Raw genomic sequence first — 12,626 nt, forward strand, 5'->3', positions numbered from 1 at the left:
GGCCAGGTTTGGGGGTTGATGCTAACTTTGAGCAGAGCAGCATTTTCAGTTGACAGCCTGCTTTACGAGAACAGTGTCAGATGGTTCATGGTTGAAGGTGCTTTAGTAGCACGTTGTGCCAACGGAGTTGTTGAAACAGCAGTCAGGAAGAAGCTTTTTATCTTTATGACCTGCGCTCTGAAAAAATGTAGGACTTGTTTGGCCCGTTTGAGGAGGAATTCTGCCAAAACAATGCAAGATGTCACAGTCCTTTTTATTTTCTGTTATGTAACTGGTGACATGACAGTGTCTCCATTTTACAGCTGCTTGTCTGCTGATATGCTTTGCATAAGGCTAACACAATGGGCTTAAATTGAAGTGGTGATCAATGTGACTCAGGGATTGTACTTCAGTAAAATGTACAAAATCGCAATGTAATAATACTCGGCCACAAGCACATGTCATTCATTCATATGGTTATGTAATTAAAAAATAAGGAATGATGTACAGCACTTACAGAACAAAAATAAACTAAAAACTTGCTTTATGGTTAAAAGCATGTGTTACAAAACTGAGCCACTGCAGAAAGAGAATTGTTTCAATAAATGTTTTAAATGTAAGATGAATCCTCTGCACATCCATTAACCAAATATGAGCTCTCTTAGTAAAGGTTAGGGTTAAGGGGAGGATTAGGTAACATTGGGGATATGGTTAGGTGGGGGATATTACTAGCATTAGGGATATTGTTCGCGGACAGTCAATGGACAGACTCCAAGGTCTTCATGTAGAATTTTTTCCTCCAACATGTCATACTGTATGAGCATTATTTCATTGTAATTCATGAATATACTCTGTCACCACTATCCTAGTGTTGAAAAATGTCCCTTTCATAACACTCCAAAAATATCACTGCTTTATTGTTGTTCACTGTGAGTGTATCTGTGACACTTTTAGCAACACTTCATAACTTCTTGACAGTGAGTTCTTCCCGTCCAGGAGTTTATTAGTGTCTGTGTCAGCCTTGCAAACTTGACACAATCATATATTAAACTTTTAATAATAATAATTATTATTATTATTATTGTATTGAACTTCTAAGTGTTTGTTATCTTTAGCTGAAACATTTCTAACAGCATTGCTGTATTGTTGCTACATTTTGTGTTAATGTTAATGGTTAACAAAGTTAATTTATCTAGAGATCTTCTCCACTCAAAAGCATCACTTCATGATTATCTCTCCTAGTCAGTGCTACTTTTCAAAATGCAATTGATATAATATAAAGTACTGCGATTACATCCCGCTTCAAAGCGGTGATGTATTGTAATTGTCAGTGTTGGTTCGTTCGTCCGTTCGTTCATTTGTCCACCAAATATCTTTGCAACCGTTGCAGATAGAAAGATGAAACAAAAAGCACACTGTCTAGACTCAAAACATATCTGTTCTACCTAACATATAAGTAATATCTGGGGTGGCAGTCTCAATGTTTAGGTTTAGCCTAGTCCTGCCGACGAGCCATAGGATTTCTTAGTTAGGCCCCTGCCTCCCATTAATCCTCTGTTATTCTGGTCCCTCTAGCACCACTCTCGCCCCTGCTATCTCTGTCTCTCTCCCTCCTTCTCCTGTTCTCTCTCTCAGGCCTTTGTGTGGTGGATCATCGGCAATAGGCTACCTCTGTCTGCTTCCGTGGTTGGCGATATCACAAGCTGCACAATGGTCCTGGAGTGCTGGTTCTGCCTCATTTGGTTCTGCTGTGGTTTTGGGGTTTTGGCAGAGTAATCTTAAACTATAACTTTTTTTAGATCAATGACTTAGGCACTGTTTGGTTTGTCCTCAGAGTGGTGGATCCTCGGCAATCGGTGACCTCTGTGTGCTTCATCGGCTGGTGGTGACTCGCTCTACTGGATGGATCAGCGTGCCTTTGTCATACATTTATTATTGTCATTGTTATTATTATTGTGTTGTTAATCTGTACATGCGATATCTATTGCTTCGTCTGTCCACTCCTGCAAGAGGGGTCCCTCCTCTGCAGTCTTCCTGAGGTTTCTCACCATCCATTTTTTCCCCTGTTAAAAGGGTTTTGGGGGAGTTATACCTTATCCGATGTGAGGGTTGTGCTGCTCGCAGTGCACAAAGGTCAGAGGGATATCGTCCATGTGCAGATTGTAAAGCCCTTTGAGACATTGTTTGTGAATCTGGGCTATATAAAAATAAATAAACTTGAAACTTGAAACATTACTCAGGCAGCATAGGGGAAGAAAATGAGATGATCTTGACCTTGAGACAACTAGGTCAAGGTCAAATTTCAACTTTTGTATACTCAGGTACCAGGTAAGATAGAAAGACGAGGGAGAAGGCCAGTGTAAGACCATAGATCAAAGCTACATAACTTTAACCTACCCTGAAGCTTTGACCCTGACCTACCCTTATAGTAGGTAAGGGTACGTAGCAGGATGTTGCAGTTTCTGACTGCCTTGTTGTATTTGTAGAAAAGTGAAATTGTTCAGTCAATCTGTCAGGATGGATTGATGAGTAATAGATTGTCAGCTTTGATAATAAATGTTTAGTCTGCATTTGACTAGAGGAAATTGTTTTAAACCTAGTTTGGGTCACAATGTGCATTCATGAATGTTCAGTACTGGTTTGATCATGCTCTAACTGAAAGCACACACAATCATTTTTAGATGAGGCACCAAAATAGGAAATGTCTACATAAGAAAATAGGAACATACAAGCAAACAAATAACTAAATGGCATTTATATTTATGAATATAAATGCTAAATTTATATTTAATTAATTAATTAAATAATACCCCTAAGGCTTAGTAGCCACATACGTGGACATTTGTAGGGTTATGGTTAGGGTTAGGAATTTCACTTTCAAGCAATTTGTCCTTAACCTAACTCTTAACCCCTAACCCCTAGCCTTAAACCTTAACCCTAAGCCTAACCCTAACCCTACCCACAAGCCTAACCCTTAACCCTTAACCCTAAGCCCAAATAGCAAAAAGAAATAAAAAATGAATGTGAAAAAACAGCTTGGGCCGTAGGTTAACATTATGTTTTTTGTAAGTAACATTTGTTAGCGATGCATCAATTCTTTTTAATATTTTAACTATGAATAGAATCTTTGTAGATTGAGAATTACTTTAATGAGAATTACACATTAATAAATATTTACTAGACATAAATTTGCAGTAGTAATGCTAGTTACAGTATTCATTATTGTGAATTTGTTAACCCTTATGGATATAAATCTTCAACTATAGTGGTGAAAAATATGGAGGAGTAACAAGAACTAGATTTGTCTTGGAAGAGTAATGAAGTACTGAAGTAATGAAGTAGAATTAAAGTAAAGAAGTACCGTACAGAAGTCTGTGTTTGAGTAAAAGTACTAAAACTTCCAATTCTGCCGGTTGAACATATTGAGCAGATGAACAAACTCCAGGAACAAGATTACCATTCTGTCCTCCTGAGAGGCTGAATAAATCTGCCCCTATTTTCCATTAGAATTACAAATTTAATTTTAAAAAATCAGCTAAGGAACTCAGTTCCCCCTCTAATCATTTCTATTAGCTGCTCTGCTCTTCATTATCACAAGGAGAGAGGAGAGACTATGATGTTAATGATTTGATAGGTCTTTTTGGAAGACAAATGATTCCTACATTTTAATGTGAATCAGGAACACACAAAAAAGTCTGTTTTAAAGTTTGTTTTAGTAAATAATTTGTTTATAGAGTTTTGTATGACACTAAACCAGAATCCTGAGAGATATCAGTGGTTATCAGAGATTCAGATTTATATTGAGTTTAGAGTTTAGATTTATATAGAGCTTCACAGCGGTTCCATTATTCACTCCTCATTCCTACTTACTGATGCTACTCTACATGTGGGGCCACAGCTGCTCTGGGGCAGACTGACAGAAACAGGGCAGCCAACCCTCGCCAAACAGCCTCTCCGACTACCATCGGAACAAGGAGGGTAAGCTCTCTCGCCCAAAGACACAACAACAGATGACCGGGGAGCGGGATTTGAGCCGCCAATCCTACGATCATTGGACCACCTGAACAGTTTTTAAAAAAAAATTAAATTCTAATCCTAAACAACATTTGCTTGTTGTTTTACTAGCGTCTCAATGTATTGTACCTATAGCCTTAAATGATGTGGCAATGAGCATTAATTAGAGTGATCACAAATAAATTATGCTTGCTATACACTCTGTGTACCATTTTTGGATGAAGAAAATAGAATATTATCAGAGCAGGTTCTCCATATAACACATACAGTGGCTGCTCTCAGGATGACAGCAGGCAGAGGAGCATAATCATGATTCATGCTGGGAGAAGCCTTTGAGGAATGAGTAGCACCGGCCTTTCTCCTGTGTGAAATACAAGCTGGTAAAGATGCAGGTGGTACGGCAGTGGGGGTGGGGGTGTTTGTGTGTGTGTGGGGTGGGGTGGGGTGGGGGGATATGGGGGAAGGAGCACTGAGGGAAAGATGGCAAACAAGAATGGAACAACCATTTGAGCCCTGAAACCTAAAATCAGCAGTTTCCTGACGGCCATACAGGTATAAGGGCAGCCCTTGGAGACATTTTCAGCTTTCGACAGTGATTGCTCAGCCATGGGGGGTAGATAGGGTGGGGGAGGCTTCAGCAAAAGGGGAGGAGGGAAATTATTTGTTTTTTGGGGGGATAATTCAGTATCTGTAGGTCTGTGTCTGATCCTAATTCAGATTAAGACTTGGGGAGGGGGCTTGCTCCATCTCCTTGACCAAAGAAGATATCTGAGCCACGCTGCAACATCAGATTCAGTGTCATTTGTCTTCAGTGACTAATCAGTTACTGTGACCCAAGACTTTATTCATTAGAGTCAGGCTCTGACATCAAACCCAAGACTTTAAATTGGGGATGAGTAACACAGTCTAGACAGTGGGAGCAAAATTTGTCTATCGCGGTCTAAAGTAAATAGACACGCTGCTTAATGACTACCTTCATTTTTGATCGTTTAAGTAGATGTTGACAGTGTTCTCCTTTCATGTTTTGAATGGCGTGCTTTTTGAATGTAGAGTTTGCTGTTATGTATTCTTACATTGCTTCTTTTAAATGATTTTTTTTTTTTAGATACTTGCTCAGTGAGAGCAGACAGAAGCTTTAATGGCTTCATCTTGTGGTGCTCAAAAACAAAACATAAAGTTCTTAACTGTGCTCCTTTATCTGGATCCGAGACCAAACTTAACTGGGTTCCTCTTTGTTTTCACAAAGTTCCATTTTTAGTCTGTCTGGTAGTTAATACATGAATGATGTAATTGTTATCACAATTTTAAAGAATGCAAAGCTAAAATTGAGTTGAGGTCCTTCCTAGTATGAGCCAAACAATTTCATCAGTGCTTTATTACTCCTGAAAAGTGACAAACAAACGTCACCTCTTTGGCGAATGTCACAACTCATCTTATGGACCCTCACCATTAATGCAGAACCAGTTCGGATAAAGAATATGTCTGAAAGTGCCCACCAGAACATGGGGTACGGATGAGTGTCATCAGTGAAACAGTGGAACACAGTGACTAATGTGCTGTACTTGTGTCTGTGTTTTTACACCTGTCGGTGCTAACTTGCACCCGCTCTGGTGGGTGACAGTTTGTCCTCGGGGCCGGCTGCAGATGGAGCATTTTTCATAATGTAGCAGAGCTTTGAAGCTTCTCTCTTGTTTGAGGATTCTCTTTTCTTCATATTTCACGCTGGAGTAACTCAGATTCATCCCCTAAGTCTGTATATGATTCTATGGAATCTGCCTCCAAGCTGTCTGAGGTTACAGTTCAGAGTTATGGTGGAAGTTTTTGTTACATCCCGTGAAGCGGGGATGTCTTGTAATTGTCAGTGTTTGTGTGTTCATCCGTCCGTCCATAAGTCCACCAAATATTTTACAACCGTTGCAGATTGAAAGATGGAAACAAAAAGCACATTACTCGGGCAGCAAAGGGGATGAAAATGAGATGATGACCTTGACCTTGAGAAAACTAAGTCAAGGTCAAATTTCATCTTTTTTACATTTTTTTGCACATATCTCAGGAACCGGATAAGATGGAAAGACAAAACAAAAGGCGTTATATTCAGGGAGGCCAGGGGGTGAAAATCACAACCTTGACCTTGAAAAACTCAGTCAAGGTCAAATTTTCACTTTGATACCTTTTTTAGGTACACATCTCTGAAACCTGATGAGATATAATCACAAAACAAAAAGCAACATTTTCAGGAAGCCAGAAAAAGCCACAAAAATGTGATGATGTCACAGGATGTTGCAGTCTCTGACTGCCTTGTTGGTAATGTATGTGTAGATTCAGGCTACCAACAAAGGGAATTAAAACTGATTATGAGAATTCACTTCAATCTTCTTCTTTAATGGTACAACAGCACATTAGTGGTGGTTTCATTATTAAAACCTGAGAATAAGCATTTATGCCCTTCTCTGCACAGTCACTACATACTGACATTGTTCAAGGGTTTGAAATATGATGGGTCGGGAGCTGAAAAGGACAAAAAGATGGGGTTATTAGATGCAGAATTCTTACAGGAGGAGACAGAAGGTTATCCTGAAGATGGATGAAGTCCCAGGAAGAGACGAGGCTTGTGTCTGTCACAACACAACACCACTTAAAGAAAAAGAATTGGCTCAAGAGCCACAATACAGAAGGAGGTTTGATTCCTACATTTACAGTCTCTCACTGTCACAAGCTACCAAACCGCATTAGGAATGTGTTTTAAAGAAATATCTGCTGCTGAAGGAATGACATGAAGCCACTACACTGAAGCACATTAAATATCCATCCACATCTTGCTGTCATTGTGCGGACTAGGTTTCATAGTCTTTCAATGCTGCCTGCTTCCTGCCACCATATAGTATCATGTAACATGTCTGACTAAAACATGAGCCATAAGTAATCTAATCTCCACGCTAACAGCACCCTGAGATGAATGACTTTCATTTTCTCGTTGTGTAATCAGAAGTAGTCCATTTTAATTCATGACACTTTAGATTAAAGCAAACCGATGGATTATTGGCAGTTTGTTCAATTGTTCAAAGTTGTATTATTGACAGGCAGCATAGAGCTCCACACATCAACCTATTTTCACAACAATATGTATTTATATATGCATATCCTCCGTCTCTCCCTCGATACTTTTGGTGCGATCTAATAATTCCAAATTTGATTTCCCTGTGGTTCTTGGCTAACTTGTTTTGGCCTGAGGCACACATGGAATGGGAGGCAAGAGCACACAGAAGTGGGGCTACTGCTCCCCTGTGAGGCAGACGAAGGGTCTATTTGTGGAGCTATTTCTGTTTCCGTCTGTCAGAGAATTCACAAAAGGCTGCTGAGCTCCAGCCAGTGCATGTGAGGGAGTAACTGGAGCACTAAAGGGGGAAACGGTGAAGATACTGATGATGCTCTTCATCTCAGCTTCAGGCAAGGACAGCCAAACGCAGTGTAGAGATGTGAAGGAGCCCGCTGAGCTGATATTGTACATTGTGTGCTGTTTGGTTGTCCACCATGTGGCCTAGTAATTAGACAGACAGTGTGAGAGCCCTCTGTGTCACCTATTGATCACAGCATCTACTGAGAGGATGCATACTCGGACCTGGCTGCCAATCCAACTGGTCACACTCTGCAGGGAATGTAAGAGTGTAGCCAGCCTCCTGTGACGTTAGCATGGATGGAGGACAGAGCAGCAGATGACATGTGCAAACAGGAGTGGGAGGCTGAATAAAGCAGGCTCATGAATCACAGCACGGGCACATAAGCATGGTTCTTATAATGAGAAGCTTTTAGTATGAATTCATCATGTATTCACTCTTTTGTTGTTGGGACTCAAAAAGACAGATGGAAGAAAAGGATGACAATCTCAAAAAGCAGTAATGGGGTTAGAACTCTGGAGAAGGCAGCGGCATTAGGATGCTGGTCTTCTTTCTTAAGATGAAGTAGCTCTGAAAAGTGTCCTTCAGATGAAAAGGTGGTGAGAGAAAACAAATATGAATGGAGCCTCCATGAGACATCAACAAGCTCGTCTCACTGATTAATGATCAGACCCCAGCCAAAAGTATGTTTTGGTGCTTGCTTAGCAAGAAAGTGTCCTATCCTCTAGCCTTGAAAATTTCAGCTCCTTTACTTGGTAAAAATACTAATACAGCACTGCAATGGATATCCTGCCTTTAAAATATATTAAAAGTACCACGTATCAAAATATAGGGCAAATAGGTTTTTTGTGATGTTCAGGTTTTTATTGTGACATGTTTAACGGGGATATTGTGAGGGAACTTGACAAACTTTATTAAGTTTTGGCTTGATGGGTTTTACTGCAAAGACTTGAATTTTTTAAAAGTCCATTCTCTCTGCATGGGCAGCATGATGACACAGTGGGTCATGCTGTTGCCTTAGAGCTAGAAAGTTCTGGGTTCGATTCCTTTCTGTGTTGAGTTTGCTGGTTATTTCCGTGTCTGTCTGGTTTCCCTCCAGGTTCTCTGGTTTCCTCTCACCTCCAAAAACATGCAGCTTAGGTGAAGTAGTTGCTGTAAATTGACCATAGGTGTGAGTGTGTGTCTGTCTATGTGTGGTCGCACAGTTGTGCTGGCAACGCATCTGGGTTGTAGCCCACTTCTGGGATAGGCCCCAGCAGAACCACAAACCTCAAGGCAGACACAATTACAGTCATCCTATCTTCAAAAAGATGAATGAATGAATTTTTGTCCGCAATTTTGTGTTAAAACCTAAATTTGCAGATGCTTTAAGATCATTTCAATATGCTAAATCAACTTGCTGACAAAGAAATGACATTAAAAAAAACATTTTGGTTTTGGTCTTACATCTTCAAGAATAGGTTTTGTGTGATAATAACGTGTATTAAAAATGATAGACTAGTTAAATACCAACAGGTGTTAGGTAAACTGAGTACACTGTAACACATTACCCTCTGACCCATTCGCACAGTGAACCTTGGCCTTTTGACCTGGTTCACATAATTTTCGGGATAAGATATAGCTCAGCTGTGACATTTTAGCTGGCTTTCCCAGAGTGTGTTGGAAAATTAATTGTCTGGCTGGTTATCCTAGACCTCACATTTCCCATTGTGTCTTATTACACTCTACATAAGAGGGCAAAGGTCAAGTCATGTGCAGTAAGAGTATATGTTGCAGAGGGTCTCTGTTGTCAATACCTTCCTATGGGAACTCAATGGGATGAATGGAGATTTACGTTTCCCCTAAATTCTGTAACACCCTCTCACGTTTCCATTATTGTTTGGCAGTGACGTAAAAGTCAGGCGTCAAAAACTGGCAGAGCATATAGTATTTGAAAATCCCTTGTTGGCTCCTTAAATAGTTCTGACGTCAGTCAGGAGTTTTTCTTTTTCTAGCTCAGTGGTGTTAAAGCCAGTTGCTCCCAGGCCCCTGGGTTGTGAAGTGATGTTAATATCATCCTTCTGTCACTTATCTAATGACATGCTACTGTTTAATCATTATTTCCATTTGTAGATTTTGACTAAAACCAATCATGATTGAAAAACATCCAAAATAAAGCTTTGCTTTCCAATTCAACTCTGGAAATTATCTGAAGAGTTTTAACGGCAACTTAAAGACACTTAAAAAAATCAACAAAAAAAGTCTGAAAATCAAGTTCATTCATTTTTTAAAACAGGTTTGGCATTTTTTAGGCACATTTGTTCACCTTCTGTTCAAAATTCATTGAAAAATTTTATCCACTTTTAGACCAGAGTCAATCTTCTCATCAATTATACAGCAAATAAGGGAATAAATTTAATTTCCAAAACAAGACAACAGTTTTCTGTGCTACGATACCATTTGATTAATGCCCAGGGGTGGACAGTAACAGAGTAAATTTACTTAAGTACTGTACTTAAGTACAGATTCTGAGGATTTTTACTTTACTCAAATACTAGAATTCTTTCATACTTATTACTCTTACTCAAATACATTTCACATGGTAAAGATAATGGTAAATGGTAATGGTAAGGGCTCATGAATACTCGTTACTTTTAGTTTGCCTGTTGTTGTTTTTTTGTCCCCCCCCCCCTAAAATTCAATTGGCCACACGCAGTCAAAGAAGGAAACCTATCACAGTACACGTTCTCAACTGGGATTTACGTAAAAGCGGAAATACATCATCCCCTACCCAATCAGCTCAAAACAAGACCGTGGTGGCAATGGCGACTGCCGAAGAAACCTCCATGGAATCTGATGAACATGATGAGCTGGAGTTTTATGGCAGAGTAGCATCAACCACGCTGGGTGTCCGTACGCATCCACAAGCAACCCGCAATTGACTCTAACATGGCGCCGGAAACCCTCTACTTTTATACGCCGGAATAAACAACGCACCACACCGTCTGAGAAAGACGGGGTTTCTCAGGCAGCGTGGGGAAGCCCTCGCTACACCTGGGAAGGCAGTGTAGGAGGCATTCACATACCCCTAAAAAAACATCTTTATCAGGTGACCTTGCACACTGGAATGGACCAAAACAACTTAACTGAACAGAGTTGCCTGAGAACAGGCCTCTCTATTCTCTTCAAATCTACACAGGTGAAATTCCCATTACATGTGAAAAGGACATAATTGTCCTCTTTGATGATTCCATTAATTTTATTTCCATTTTTTATAGATGTTGGGGAAGGCTTGGTACAGTATAACATAATGGTTCTTCAGGCAAGCACATCAGTGCAGGTGGTTTCAAAGACTTTTCTCTGAAACAACAGATACAAGGTACTATATATAAAATTGTAAAATGACAGTAATTCAGTCAGGTCCATTCTCATCAAAGATAAAAAAAAAAGCAGGAATTTACTCTCTTACTTTCACTTTAAGTACATTTAAAAGCATTTACTCTTGGATACTTAAGTACATTTAAAAGCAAGTACTTTTTTACTCTTACTCAAGTAATGTATTGACTGGGCTACTCTTACTTGTAGCGGAGTAAATTTTGACCAGAAGTATTTGTACTCTTACTCAAGTACTGGGGTCAAGTACTCTGTCCATCTCTGATAATGCCCATTATACTCTCATGTCCTCTCCTTCTCCTTCTCTACACACTCATGCACCGTTTCTGTATGTTACTAACTCAAGTCTCTGTGGTAGTATTTTCATCATCATTAGAGCTGATGTTAATGTTGCTAATATGCACCTCTTTTCTCTTCTTGATCCATCCTTGTATCTTGTAGAGGGTCTGCTCTTAGGTTTCTACTGTTTAAAGGCACTTTTTCTTAGCCAATGTTGCTTAGTGCTTCTTCATACTTGAGCCACAGTGAGATTTAGTGTAAAATCTGAGAAAACTGTAAAGTCTCAAGAGATAATTTGTTTTGCACAATAAAATGAACATATTTTGACTAGTACAGTTATGAATAATCACTCTTGAAGATTCTTTTTAGAAACTTCACCATGTCTCACAACCTTACATCACACTATGTAAAATTACTCTAAGCTGAATACTACATTGAAACTCACAGGCAGCAACATACAATGAATCTGCCTGCTGATGCAGTTATTGGTAATTACTTGAATCTTTACATGTGTTGGAGGGAAATAGCAGACGAGGAAACAACAACAGTCACTGGCAGCTTGAAGTAAAGGTCATGTTTTCATAAAAGAAGAGCCGAAGACCTTGAGTGAAGTCAAGGACATTAAGATGTCACTGTGTGTTAAGCACCAGTAACTGCACACTGACTTTACCGATCAAGTGTTTCCACACCAGGTGTAAGAGAATCACACACATCTGCAAAATAAACAGAACTTTCATCATGACACATACATTTCTGTATGGCAATTACAAAATTCCCATTTAGAAAATAAATATAATTGGTTGCTCCACAGGAAGTGCTTTGGATGCTAAAACAAGCATGTTCAGCACGTGGCTGTGAACAAAGGTGCAGAAAACCCACTGACCTGCTGAAAGACCATCCCCCACTCGCTGTTTCGCTTCGCAAAGAAATACCAGATCCCGGGCTCAGCCATCTGTGACACCCTGAACCTCCTGACCTTGTGGAAAAGTAGACCTGTAAATTAGCCTAAAACATTTGGCTCGATCCTCCAGAGGATTGAATATCAGACTCAATGTGCTGAACCACGTTTTCGGTCCATTTCCTTGTTGTTCACAATCACTGGACATCGTTCATTGAAAGGATCATTGAATTACGTAAAGTAAAATAATCTAAATTTGTGCTACTATCCATTTATTTTGTACCATACTTACATGATGGCAGTTTCCTCTGTTTTATATAAATAAGAACATAATCAAAATATACAACACAGTGAGATTGTTTATGTCTAGAATTTCCCTTAGCACGTATGCTAAAATAGATGTTACTACTCTGTGGTCATGTTATTTGGAATGAATAAATATAATTATGATTGTAGACACAGGTCTTGTTCTCAGAGGAAGTTCAGACGCACGTTTTGCTGACTGAAATTAAAATACCACAGTGAGGATAGGCCAAATAAATATGAAATCATGAGCAGATTCACGTGCACAAAAGACAGAGAGAGTAAAATGCACCACGTAAATGTCTTGCAAGAGGCTTATGGAATCAGAGATTTAGGTCTTATGTATCCTCAACCGGCTTAGCTCCTCGCTGTACATAATTAGTTGT

The sequence above is a fragment of the Antennarius striatus genome, chromosome 4, assembly GCF_040054535.1.
Source record: "Antennarius striatus isolate MH-2024 chromosome 4, ASM4005453v1, whole genome shotgun sequence".
In the NCBI taxonomy this organism is placed as follows: Eukaryota; Metazoa; Chordata; class Actinopteri; order Lophiiformes; family Antennariidae; genus Antennarius; species Antennarius striatus.